The 14,232-nt window shown below is 46.4% G+C and overlaps 1 protein-coding gene across 2 annotated transcripts in view; it reads right to left on the minus strand.

Moving 5' to 3' along the window:
• MSRB3 (methionine sulfoxide reductase B3) overlaps positions 1 to 14,232 on the minus strand; it is an 83,371-nt gene that overhangs the window by 65,007 nt on the left and 4,132 nt on the right. The window lies entirely within an intron of this gene.

Genomic DNA, 14,232 nt, shown 5'->3' on the forward strand with positions numbered 1-14,232 from the left:
GGCATTCACAACAGATGCCTAAGATACCTACCACAGAGCAACCTGTATGGTCAGAAGTGAGGAGGCACTGAGGGATGCCACTCAGGGCCTGAGGTAGGTGGCAGGAGTCCTGCTTCAACATCCAGTAATGCAGGACAGAGCAAAGGGGCAGGCTTTTCTATTTGTTTTTGAAAATATGATCAAGCTCCACATTTGTGAATGGTGAGTGCTAGGAACCAGTCCTTGCTAAAAATTGTTCTTTTGATGACTTGTCTGAGGAACGTGACATCACACTGTAATAAACTTCCCAGTTATCTTAAACCCCCGACTTCTTGTTTTAAAGGCAGGAAATAATTCGCATTGTAAACTGTCCATGAGATATATTTAAACAACCTTCCGGCCAGTTTAAATATAGAAAACGGAGCGATGGCAGTCGCAAGATTTTATTTGAGAAGGATTTAATGCACGAATACTAATTGTTCCATTTACCCCACGATGGGAAAGAGGAAACGCAGCTGCCTCGCAGCGCTGGCTTCAGAGGGTTACGGGACATCGGGGCCGCGAGCCAGCCCCCACCAAAGGTGATCCCGAGGCTCTCGGTGACACGGCTGGAAGCAGGATTAGGCCCTAGGGGGCTAATGAGCAATGTGGCACCACCACCAGCCTCCTCCGAGCTGCCTCCCTCTGTTTCTGAATATCACAGCGAAGGAGCCGCGGGACGCGAGCACCCAGAAATGAACTGAGGAATGGTTTTGTCTTGGGCATTTCCTGGATAAGATTAAGAAGCCGATCGTGGCTTCTTCCGACCCCCTAACGAACAAACGCGTAATACACGGTCTTATATATTACCACATCACTCTGGAGTATATCTGATGGAAAACTGCTTGTATTAACATGCCTGAACTCTGACTTCTCCAAACTAAATTCGCTGCAAAACCAAAACATTTTTGTGTTACTAAATGGAGACAAAAAGGAGGGGGAAGGTAAGTACTGCACAATGAACAGCCTGAGAGGGCCATTAAACATAAATAAACATGTCATTTTCACGAGTGACTGCAGGACCAGTTTAAAAAAAAAAAAAAAAAAAAAAAAAAGGAGGGGGGGAAAATTCCTCCAGAGCAGACTACCGACTAATAAAAGATCAAAGGTCTGTCCGTAACGAACACTACAAATAAAAACGTGATTTTTTTTTTATTATTATTTTTTTTTTTCCCTCCCAGCGACCTTCACCGCCAGGAATAAAGGGCACAGTGAAGGCGTAATTACTGGGCCAGGCTGCAGCCTCGCCGCGCTCCCGCAGCTGATCATAAAACCCCTTCTTCCCACCCTGCCCCGGCGAGCGCGGGGCCGGCCGGCCGCGGCCATCTGGCTTGTGTCAGCGCCGGCGAGGCCGGGGGAAGCGCGGCGCTGATGTCACCGCGCGGGTCAGCCGGGGAACAAAGGCGTATTTTTGCCCTTAAAAAGCTGGGGTGCCCCAGCAGCAGGGGCCTCCGGCCCGCCGGCGGGGGTGATTTATGGCTCGTGCCGTTCCCGCTCCTACTGAGATAGCCCGGCCCCATCTAGCGGTCGGCGCCGCGAGAAGGCCTCGTGAAGGACGGGGCCGGCATGGCGGCCGTGAGGCCGGCCACAGAAGCACAGAATCACAGAATTATCTAGGTTGGAAGAGACCTGCAAGATCACTGAGTCCAACCTCTGACCTAACACTAAACAGTCCTCCACTAAGCCATATCCCTAAGCTCTACATCTAAACGTCTTTTAAAAACTTCCAGGGATGGTGACTCCACCACTTCCCTGGGCAGCCCGTTCCAATGTCTAAAACCCTTTCGGTAAAGAAGTTCTTCCTAACATCCAACCTAAACCTCCCCTGGCACAACTTTAGCCCATTTCTCCTCGTCCTGTCACCAGGCACGTGGGAGAACAGACCAACCCCCACCTCGCTACAGCCTCCTCTAATATATAGCGAGGTGGGGGGTGGTCAAGGCCAGCCCCAGAGGGCTGCCACCATCCAGCCATCCCCAGGCTGCTAACACGGCCTCGTGGGGCTCCTTGTCCCCATGTGGCTACACCAAAGCCCAAGCCACCGGCCTGCAGACTTGGTGGCACTTCAGCCACCTGGCCTTGTCTCAAAACCCCCCTTGCTCTGGAAGCCAAGCTGGGTGGCAAGGGACGGCCCCAAGGTTTAGCAAACCCTGCTCTGCCTCTGTGTGGGGACTGAAGGCAGCACACCATGGGCACGACCAGAGTCATGGTCTGGTCTGCGACGCTGACATCTGCCTCATGTCATGGCCCTGCACTCGTGCCCAGCTTGCAGGCTGCCAGCAGCTTCAACAGGAGCTTTGTTTTCTGCAGAGCTCACCAGACAGCTTTGTGACAGCTTGGCTTTGCCACAGCTGGCAGCGCAGAAACTTTTTTGTGGATGTTGTTTCCAGTCAGGAGCATTCTCTGCTATTTTGGAGGCCAGGATACCAAAGGACAGCCAGACCTTCCCCCGGATGGCTGGGCTCTCACAGAGCTGCCTATAGGAAGCCCTACACGTGCCTATGAAACATCTCCTCATGCCACTGGGCACAGGCATCTGATGAAGCACGGGGCAGACACGAAGGCATCATCCCTGCTCTGTGCTTCGTGCTCCATCGGGCCTGCCAAACCTGCTGCTTCGTCCCGCTGGATCTACCTCTCCAGACCAAACCCGCTCCACCCCTCCCGATTTGTGAGAAGTAAACAGGATCATAACTCCCTCGAGTGTAAACAGTTTAAAGGAAATGATTTGAATTTGCCAAGGATTATAAAATAGATCTTGACCTCTTGAAAATGTCAAATATTTCAGTGTTCACCAAAATGTTGTTATTTAGTCTCAAGTATTCGTAAAGACTTGGAGGATATATAAGTCCTGAAAGCCCAATAAAATATAACTAAGCATTCATGAAAGTATTTTATTGCAGTTAACATATTTTATTCTTTTATTGCTGACGTTTTGATCACTATTTTTATTTACTCTGTACATTACAGCAGTGCCCAGTAGTTTCAAGTAGGACTGGGACCTCCCGGCGTTAGGTACTGCGTATACACAAACAAAATCCCTGCTGCAGGGTGCTTACAGGCCAAGATTAAAAACTGCTTGTAAAGAATCAGCAAAGGGAAGAACAAAGTCAAAATCATTACGATTGATGCATTTGGTTTGAAGGTTAGATGGCTTTGATGGAGAACAACAGTGACGTAGCTCTGCTAGGTAAGGAAGCCCTGCTTTTCCTGCAGTCAACACAAGCTTGGCTGTGTACTTCAACAGCTTTAGGAACTGGGTTTGCACCACAGATCTCTTAGACAGGAACAGCCAGAGCATGACAAACATAAGAAGGAAACACCATCCTGTACATATCCGTGCTGGTGGCTTAAACTTCTGTCCTGCACCCACCTGGACCTCAGTGGGGCCAAGCAAAGGCCCCACACCACAGTTCAAAGCACTTGCCACAGCCCTGTATGATGGCACCGTAACGTGAGGCTTTCCCAGTGGGACAAATGCTCCAAGAAGAGCCCAGTGCCAAACTGACAAGCCTGGGTGTTAAGACCCCTGCCAGGTCTGTCCCAGCCCTGAACACAAGCCCCGAGCAGCCAGGACACCACTGGCTCTTCCACCGCTGTCCCCGCTATGTCATTAGGGGGGATTTGGGAGCTTTCTGTTAGAATTATAAACATCATAACTGCGGGAAAGCCTTCCTTGTAGGATGCTGACACCCCACAGTTGACAGATGGTGAAGTGCTGCCCGCTTTCAAGACCTAGATCGGCAACCACAAATGTTGGGAAATCACAAGTTAGGCCCCAAAATAAACAAGATTTGTTAAAAAATAACGTAGGGGGGGTCTTTCAAATTTGTCCTTCGGAAATGAAACATTTTGTATGTACTCAGGTTGTGTTTTCTCAACCTCTGTCTGCAGCTAGAGAAATTTCTCTGGGGGAAGGCCAACTTGAGAGATAAAATTCTGATATTATCACGTGTTGCTTTTAAGAGCTGTAAGAGAAACATCAAGGGTTCTCAGGAGCTGATAACACTATTGTTTTAAGGTTTTCTGCATTTAGTTTAGTGTTTCTCCTGAAAACCCCGGTCCAGATTCCTAAAATTACAAGAGAATCCCAGCTCTCACAAGAAAAACGTGAAGTTTCAGCTCTTTCGCAGTAAATTAAATAATAACAGTAAAGCAACTGGACACCAATTCTTAAGGGAACAATCTTTTTTTCTTGCACCAATAATGAGACCTCAATAGTGTGAGACTTCTACTTTTTTTTTTTCCCCATTTCCCTCCCCCCCAACCCTCAGTCTCTGGCCCCATTTTGAGGACAGGAAACAATTACAGATCCCTACATGCTCACCAGAGAGCCAGGCTCCTATGTCAGGAATTTCAGTGTCACTGGACAAAGCAAAGGAGCAAAAATACTGCCATCCTGGAGAAATCCTAACAACTACAAGTCAGAAGACAGTAAAGGCCTGGGAAGTTTCTATGGTCAAGTGTTACAGTAACAAGTTAATTTTAATTAGTATTTGTTTTGTTAAGTTTCTCCAGTCGAGCAGAAAGTTCAAACAGTTGCTTTGCAAAAGTTTCAGTTTGTTTTGTTGTTGATTTAAGTCAAAACCAAACAAACTATAACCAAATGTTTCACTGATAAAACTTAGTGAAATATTTAATATATGCGTTTATTCCAGTCTTAGCATTTGGATTTATTTTCTGTTTTCCAATTTGGCTTTTGCTTACTTAAATCTGCTGCCAGACAGAACAGCACAACCACCGGGCACTGCAGGAACAAGAAATGCTGCTGAGAAAGCACCATATGAGCAAAATTTTGGTGTTTCATGGACTTCTGAGTCTAAACAACTGTTTAGTCCCTAGCTACTTTTCCTTAACACAGTCACTGCAAATGCCAAAGGCCCTTGGTCTCTCCCGCTCCCTCGATTGCATCTGAGAGTTTTTAGGGTCTTTACCATTTGGGCTAAATGTCTCAGGTTGTCACGGTATGTGCCATGGGCGAGGGCAAAAACAATGTTTAGCAGCTTACAGAGAGATATTTAATGGGGTCTGATCCAATGTCCAATACAGAACTGCCAGCCACGCAGGAGGATGATACACAGCAAAGCGTCTGAGGAGGGCGATGAGGACAGACAGTCATTTACTGGAGGAAGAAGGGAAACATTCGCATTCCCCCCGCTGATCCCAGAGGGTCTCTGGTCTTTCACCAGCCATGCAGTTCCAAATCCTTCAACTTTGGAGGGATTATGCTAACCTTTCTCCATGCCAAAGGTACTTTCCCCACATACATATGCCTTCCTGCCTGGGTGAAGATCCCTTCTTGTCCTGTCCAAAATTGTAAAGTCAATTGACAAAAGAATAAGGCATAAAATATTTTTAGAAGAAACTAATTGTGTTAGCCTTACAAGTATGCGAAGGAACTGTGGCATTTAACTTGCACACTTGTCTGTATATAGCTTTATTTCCACCTCCCCTCATAAAATACCAGCTCCTCAATTAAAGCCACAGCAGTCAGAAGTGCTCAGCCTGAATTCCCACGTCACTTTTAACGCTCGCAATTAAAGCACGTTCTCCATAGCTGTTCGCTCTGGAATGTGCAAACCGAACGTCAATCCAGTCTACTTTTAGGAAGTTTACGTTGTGCCCTGATAAAAGAGGTCATTACTGCCATAACCCGTAATATCTGAGTGGAAAACCAGGAAATGTCAAACCTTAAACTTGACATTACTCCCCGTGCTGCAGAGCAAGCAGAGGGACAGGCGGGATGGGGCACAGGGGGTCCTGCTGCCCCAGGGCTCCCAACACCCTCTCTTTCTGACCTAAAATGGGGAAAAATGGCCTGATCTGGTAATTTTTATATCCTAGCTGGGATGTTTCAGCAGCAATATTGCCAATATTCATTATTTTAACAGCGCCACCTAACAGAGATGAGATTTCCTGCAGTCACTTTTTGATCCTCCTGCAGGCTACAGTCATCTTTTCAACCCAGTAATCCATTAAAACCTTGGAAAACGAGACAGATTCTGAAACCGCTGCTCACAACTCAGGATGATTTCACCGACTTCAACAGCTGAGAAGAAAATGTGCTAAGTAAGGAGGCAGCACTTTGTGTGCCTGTGAGTTTACGTTCATATTAGAACGGGTATCCGGGAACAGAGAAGTGATGCGTAAGAGAAAAACCCTACCTCTGGGCAGAGAACAAAGAGCTATATTTAATTTTCATTTAATGCTTGGATTGAGCTAACATTCTGCCTGGTACGGGCTGCCAAAGACGGGAAGCTCGCAGTCCCTTACAGGAATATCCCTCGCTGTTGGCTCAGCTGGCTCTCACGCTGCTCCCATCTCCAGCTCACGAAAACCAGACTGGCAGCAAACAGGCTCGTGAAACAAAAGCCCTGGGAGGTGTGCCCAGGGACCAAGTCGAGAAGGTAGGAGACAAGAAAGAACAATCAAAGCAAAGGCTTTTTTCAACATCTGTACCCTTATGGGGAAAAAAATGAGAGGGGAAAAGCACATCTCCCTGTTCTATAACTGCTCCCACTGAAGAAAAGAGCTGTGACACTGAATTCTCCTTGTTTTAATAAGTGCCACTTGCACACAGCATCACAGTGGTACTGGTCCCCCCGAACTGAGAGCATGGGCCAGGGCCAGGAGCCATGGGGGGAAGAGGACTAAGTGGCCATTAGCTAATTTATCACAGCGAGAAAGCATCGGGAGAGAAAGAAAGGATTACCAAAAGTAAGGCATGGGACTCTAATAAGGATATTAAGAGCAGTGTGATAATGAATCACAGCAGTTCAATACTTGGAGTGCACAGGGCAGGAAGGTTAATTAATTCTCCTGTAAGTAACACAAAAGCTAAGAGGGTCCTTGCTCGAGGGGCTGGTTTTGGTCTTGAAGGAGGGGTGTGAAATGAAAGGAGGGAGACAAGACATTGCAAGCCTTGTGGGAAATAGAACAAATGGGAAGAGAAAAGTGAGGTTGCAAGGAGACGGGAACAAACGGTGTCACCCCAAGGAGAGGAAGAGAGGGAGCAGCCGAGCCACGCGCCCCAGAGCCTGGGACAACCGAGGAGCTGTTCTGTTAAGCTGGGAGCCTCCGAGCCTCGCAAGCGCTCCCACATCCCATTGCCAGACTCTTACCCGACGGTTAGGGCTGGCAACACTTCCCACAGGAGCGTAAATATAGGTCAGCTGGGATTTTCCCCCATCTCTTCCTGCTCCTCCCAGATCCGACGCACCAAAATAGCACGCGGCTGCTGCGCTGTCGGTTCCCCTGCCCTGGGAGCCTGCCAGCACGCAGCTCATTCCTTGTACGGAGCGAGTTTATAAGCACGGCACTCATAAACCACTCGTAAATGGGTCTGCTGCGAGACGCAGGATCCTTTCAACATCTTGAAAATTATCTAATCTCTTCCAGTCCATCAGTCCTCTCCGGTGCGGCGGTAAAGGATTAATTGCTTCTGGTGCTGGCGTGATGAGATACAAGTGTTCTGGAAACAACCTTTTAATTTAACAATTCCTACTGGCAAGCCTGAAAGCTTTTTGCTTTGCTCACCAATGAAGAATTTGTTTTCAGTACTGAAGGAAAAAAAAAAACACACAACAGTTTTAAACCCCCTAGACTTGCGGGTTACTGCCGCACAGGAGCTTTAACCCAAAGGTAGGCCAGCACTGAAGACATGGAAGCTATTTATACTCACAGCTAGATTTGGGGAGGCGTGCTCTCCCTCTCCACCAATATTTGCTTTGTCAAGCTTGCCAGCACAGCAGAACTCGTAAGCTTTCTCTTCTATTTTTAATTCAGGAAAAATCCCGTGCATTATTTACCACTCTCCTTTTTTTTTGCAGTGAACAGAAGCCCTTCAAAGGGAATTTCTGCTGTGCTTTCCCAAAACAACTTCAAGAAGAAAAAAAAAAAAAAAGAGAGAGAGACAAATTTTCAAGCTTAAAGCAAGAAATCACTTGGAATTGAGTCCTTTTAAGCTGTGTTATGCAGTGAACCTGAGCTCAGGACTCCCTCCTCAGCTTACAGCGCTGGCCTGCCCAGGTAAGGGCGCACAATGGATATGTGATAGGAGCCACGCCGCTGGGGAATAACGGCTCATGAAACGAGGCAAAGAGAAAGCTCCAGTGAGAACTGATACGACTTCAGCAGGACCTCCTACCTGAAACATCAGCAGAGAGCGCTCTTTCCAAAAGGCACTCTGGAACATCATCTTACTCGTTCCTCAGCTGAGACAAGTGAAAAAGCCCCGTGACACCTCGGCAAACGCGCTCCTGTCCCTGCCAGCATCACAGGTGAGCTTAAATTGAGAAATGGCACTCATCTTCGGAAGAAAACAAGGCCCCTAGGCACATCAGAGCTACAAGCAGTTAGCATTTCAGCCATGTTTTGGCTTCTGCTTTAAAGAGCTCTCAGAGAAAAAAAACTTTATCCGGGATAAGAGACCCCACAGAACCAGTGCTCCCTGCCACTCGGTGCAGGATCGAATGCCATGGGGTTACAACATGTACAGGAAATTACCAACAAATACTCACTAAGTATATGGCCAGAGGAATTTTCAGGTATTTAAAATGCTTTCAGGCAAAAAAGCGGATGGTGCTAGTATCTATCTACACGGATCTGCATGTAATATGCCCATAAGCACCAGGAACCCTGCTACAAAAATAAACTTTCCTGGTGTAACAGACACATGGAGCCACGTCCTACCTACACACATCAGCCTGTGCCATTGCACTCAGCATTCAGTTCCTCAGCACAGGTCAGCTGGAAGATGTTCTCTCTCCGTATTTTTATGATTTACCACATCAGAAAATATGATTTTTAAAACAAAACGTGAAGCAGACCCAAGTATCATCTCATATTTTGTAAAAATAAATAAAATTAAATTTGAAAAATTGGGGAAAAAAAAAGCTTAGAAGCAGAGCTTTGTAAAATTTCCTCCTGATCCCTTGGCTAGCTGGCATAAGGGCACTCCAGGCCAGCTGAGGCTGGTTGTTTGGTTTTTAGCCTCGCAGGCAGCAGCAGAGCATTTCGAGCTAAGGCCATGCGAGCTGCCTCTCCCAGCAGCCTCCCTTACATGGACATTTTCTCCATGGCCGTGCCTAAACCCAGTACCACTCCTCCCCACAGAGAGGAGCCATCTCCCTGCCATAAAACCGCACAGCACCATGAGCTGTCCCGCAAATTACAGCCCCGGCGCACACACGTCAGAGGAATAAAAGCACTCTGCAAAAACGTACCTTTGATCACAGAAATTGTGTCACGCTCGTATTTAGAACATCCTTAGGAACATACGAGAAAACCTCAGCCTTTTATCCAAAAATAGTTTTAAAAACATGGCATGAAGAAATTCTAGTCCTGCACAAAGAATAGAAAAGAATTGCACACAAACGGTAATAGTTACATTAACCATCCCCAAAACAAAGAACCTTTATGTAGTTAAAAAGAAAAATAAAATTAAAACCACATCTAATCCATACCCCAAAAAGTCTCCCCTCGTCAGAGATGTACTGATGTTTTTAAAGATTGCTAATGCACCAAGAAGACCCTACAACAAATAAGGAAAGAGGAGAATTTATTTTATATTTTAAATGTTCCTTGAACACATAGTAGTACAATCCAACTGAGTTAATACTGAATGCCAGTGACTGAAAAGGGAGAGAGCAAAGACTATTTCTGCCCTAAGAGCAATGAACTTGATCCAGGTATGAAGCCTGCTTGCTTTTAAATATCTGCTCAAGCTGAACTCAACAAATACTTGATTTAAATCTCTGTAACACCATTTTCTTAAAACAAATCTTCACTTCCTTAGGCTATCTTTAAGCATGTTGATCAACAAAAAAATTACACTAAATTTTCTGCTACTATTTAATAACCAGGATTCTACGTATATCTACATGCATTTAGGGAATTACAGGGATAAATGCATGTATTCAGAGCTTCGTTTTCTTCATACAAGAAAAAATGTCCAAGGACAAACTTCCTTTAATGCAAAATTTTTCTTGGAAACTGTGAGCTGAATTCCAGTTCTCATTCCAGTGCAGTTTAAAAAAAGGCACAAGTGTAACATTTTATTTTTTTTTAATTAGCTAAATATATTTACCCTGGATGTGCTGCACAAAATTCTGCACCACTGGGCATCCTGACGCTGGTTTTCAATTCATGAGCAAAAGAAATGTTAATTCTAGCTGAATGTATCGAGACAAGCTGTAAAGCCATGATTTCAGCTGCAGCTGCCAGGCTCGCTCCCTGCTCCTCTCAGCCTTAGTTTCACGGCTCTGGAGCTCCCACACGGCTCAGCACCCCAAGTTAAACGTGGGGCGTTTCTTTGCCTGAGCTGTTCTGACAAAGCACCAAGCTTCACAAAGCCTTGCCCCAAAATGCAGCGTGCTGCCAGCCTGCTTGGGGTCCTGCTCCAGAGGAGGAAACACCACAATTAATGCCCCGCGAGTCCTCATTTCTCCTCTCAGTCCTGATGTCTCACACCACTCCCACAGACACGTTAGGAAGCCCTTACCAGCTGGGTGTTCGCTTCGAGGCTTTAAAAAACACAACACAACAATTCTTGGTTACCAGCCTGATGTGCTCGTTAGGTATGCTATTTCCATAGCACTTGGATAAATATGCAGAAAGTTTCTCATCCTCTTGTATTTATGTGTGTTTAATTAGGTGCTCACGGGTATAACTTCTCTAGATGCTTGGATTTATTATGTAGTTTCATAGGCAGATGATAAGAAAATAAACTATAAGCTATGCCATGCCCAGAAGCTGTGGGTGCCCCATCCCTGGAGGTGCTCAAGGCCAGGCTGGATGGGGCTTTGGGCAACCTGGGCTGGTGGGAGGTGTCCCTGCCATGGCAGGGGGTTGGAGCTGGGTGGGCTTTGAGGTCCCTTCCAACCCAAACCATTCTGTGACTCTATGATCAGGTAAGTCCGCCTGCAAATTTCAGTATTTGTAACCAAACACAAAGAAAGCAACAGGCACAACACATGATCAGGTTGGAAATAGGTCTGAAATATCTAGATGGCCTTCCATGCCACTGTATTTGAGGGACTTTTTTAAGGAACAGAGGCAATCAGGTAAAGCAGCTGCTATGACTGATTAGGGACTGCCCTGGCTCAGTTGCACAGATCCTTCTCCATGCACGGCTGCCTGTGGAGCACGGCTGTCCCCTATGTCACTGATGGACACCATCCACCTTCAGAAAGGTTTGTCAGCTGGTGGACACCAGCACACAAACACCGACCTTCTGTTTCTGGCCCACAAACCCAAATATTTCATGAAACAGGGGATATACCAGAATCACAACTGGATACTGTGCAGTACCAATTGCTACCAAATTACATGTATGCACAGCCAGTGTTGGTCTTCTGCTAGAGTCTGCATGGCCTGATCCCGCTCTAGAGCCCCCGAGCTTCCTGCAAACATCCTGCATCACTTGTTCACTTAGGAAGTAACCACAGCAGGAGCAAGTCCCAGCCCCAGCCAATAAATCATATGAACAGAGAAGATGACAGATGAACAGATCGAGATGGTAATTCCCATCCCACAGACTCCCGAAAACTGAAGGACTCAGTGCTCAGGGCTTTGTAGTACTTGTTTTGGGGATGTTTCTCCTACGACCCCTGTATAAGTTTCCAATACTGCACCCATGTTCCCTGGTCCAAGGCTGACTTCTGCTGAGGCAGCCTCAGGACATCTCAGCCCACGGCACAAACAAGCCCTTATTTGGGCTGAGCCAGACAGGGTGGGCAGAAGTTTGGATCACAAAAATCAAGGGTAGTAGTCATTACTCCAAACCCCAAGTAACTCTGCCATTGCAATGCAACAGATTAGAAAACTCGCTCAGCTCCAGATTGAACTCGTACCGATTTCGTGTCCTGACCAAAGCCTAAAGACTCAGCCTGATTAAATCTTGCTTTTCCCACAGTCAAAATTTCAGAGGACGTTAACAATGCTGGAAGCAACCCTTCACAAAACACTGAGGAGTAACATCCCATTTCTCCTCAAAGACCACCCGAAATACTCTGCAGAACTCCCATTCCTGATCTCCTGCTCAGGAAGGGCCCATTACACCAATCCCATGTAAAACTTGAGGTGAACATTTTTCTCCCATCATTATTTTTCTGTCAACATAAGGAGTGTTGATGACTGTCCATTAAACCCCTGGGCTTGCGTTTCTTCTCCTACTTTGTCACAGCTTTGGAGACCTTTATCAAAACTTATCCAACTTTCATTCTCACTCAGAAATCCATTTCAGGTGCTTTAGCAAGATAAATATGAGACTGTGGATCTGAAATTAGGCACACTAATGTTGAATCACTGTACTCCTGGATTATGAGGCTATTTTGTGTCTGCAACCTTTGTCTGAGGTTGCACTTCCTTTTAGGGTTACAAAACTTACCCTCAAGTGTTTGGGAAACTACCTGAGACAATCCTTCATGAAAGGTAAAGCATCTCTGAGGATGTCTGAAAGGCTTTTGCCTTTCCAAAGCTCACAGGTAAGCTGACAATGTCAAATTTTAAAAAGGGAGAAACAGTGAGCAGTGAGCTGCATGTCTATAAGCATACCCTCAACATCCAGAAAGCTTTTAAAACAAATTACAGAAAAAATCCATAATGGGCACCTGAAAGGTAATAAAGCAGCCAAGACAGACTTGCAAAAGCTAACCCCGTGAAACCAGTAACATTTCCTTCTGTTCTACAGGCAGGAGGAACGCAGCAAATGCACCAGAGCTCAAGCATGACAGACTTTTTGACAGAGCCCCCAGTGGTATTTTCAGAAGCAAGCTAGAAAAGCATCTCCCCTCTGCATCAAGGTCCTGCCAGTCGGGAGCACAGCTGACTGCCGGGCTGGAAGAACACCCCAGGGAGTCGACAAGGGCCCAGCACTTCTCTGCAGGGAAGTGGGTCTGCAGAGACATCAACTGACAGCAGCAGGAAGAGCTCCGAAGAGCTGGGCAGAACTCAAGACGATCCCAATAAATTAGAGAAATGGTCAAAAATAGTAGGATGGAATTCCATGCAGCCATGTACAAAGAACCATATTTGGACTTTATCAAAAAAAAAACAAACAAACAAACAAACAAACAAACAAACAAACAGAAACACTCAAAAAATCCAAAAAATGGAAAACAAAAACAAAATGAAGAGTGCAAGACCAGCAGCAGTACTGCAGAAAAGGATGACAGGGTTACAGTGCCTACAGACTGAGCTAACAGTGTGATAGTACTGCAAAAAAAGGCAAGTGACAGCCTGGAGACTATTACAAAGAGAAGCATCACAGATAATAGCAGGGGCTGGGAGGAAATCTGCTCTCCTCAACAGCGAGGTACCAGCTGGAATATGGGGCTGGTTTGGGGCATGAGACAGAAGTAACGTGGGAGAGTCCAAAAGAGGGGAAAAAAAAAAAAAAAAAAAAAAAAAAGAAAACTTCAGAAAGTCTGACATCTGCAAAAATTTTTGAAGAACTTTGTTTATCTACAGGAGTGACTGTGGAGATGCAACAACGCTCTGGAAACCTGCATCTTATCTTAAGTAGTGTTGCACCAAGAAGCTGTTACAGTGTGTGTATCCCTGCCAGCGTTATTACTTGCCTGGCATATTTTAAATAAAAAGCTATTACTCTATAATTCATATGTAGCAAAGCAATAAAACCTCTCCCCAGCCTTCAGCAGCTACTGCATTTCATATTTTAAAGGACCTCAAGGGCAGAGTCTGAGGGTCTTGCAAAGCATTGGCAGTCATCTGACCTGGCGTGGCTTGACCCCTGCTAAAATAGCTCGGCACGGCTCAGCACCTCTCTGAAGTTCAGAGGCAGGCAGCAGAGCTGCCGTGTGTTTTTGGGCGCAGGGTGCCAAGCTCCGTATAAGACCAGAAATGAGGAAGAGCACACAGAGCAAGGTGTGCTATCAGCACTTCCCTCTGTCGATACGGAGTTAACGAAACTGATTTTAATGCTGGAAAAAAACAGGAGAAACTGAGGGTACCGCCCAAAGTACATTTTACCTCCTCCTCTCCCACAGACCCACACTGCAGCTGCTTCTGGTGGCCCGATGCTGAGCCTCTCTGACCTGCTCTGCGGGCCTGGGCTTCAGGATCACAGCAACTGGGTCAGTGCACGGCCAGACCGGAGCAGGCACAGCAACCTCACACCAAACCAGCACGTGCTTTAGGCTGGCCCAGCACTCCCGGACCTGTCACAGGGGTCCAAAGGCCAGACCACTGAGA

The sequence above is a fragment of the Aythya ferina genome (assembly GCF_964211825.1).
Source record: "Aythya ferina genome assembly, chromosome: 1".
Taxonomy (NCBI): Eukaryota; Metazoa; Chordata; class Aves; order Anseriformes; family Anatidae; genus Aythya; species Aythya ferina.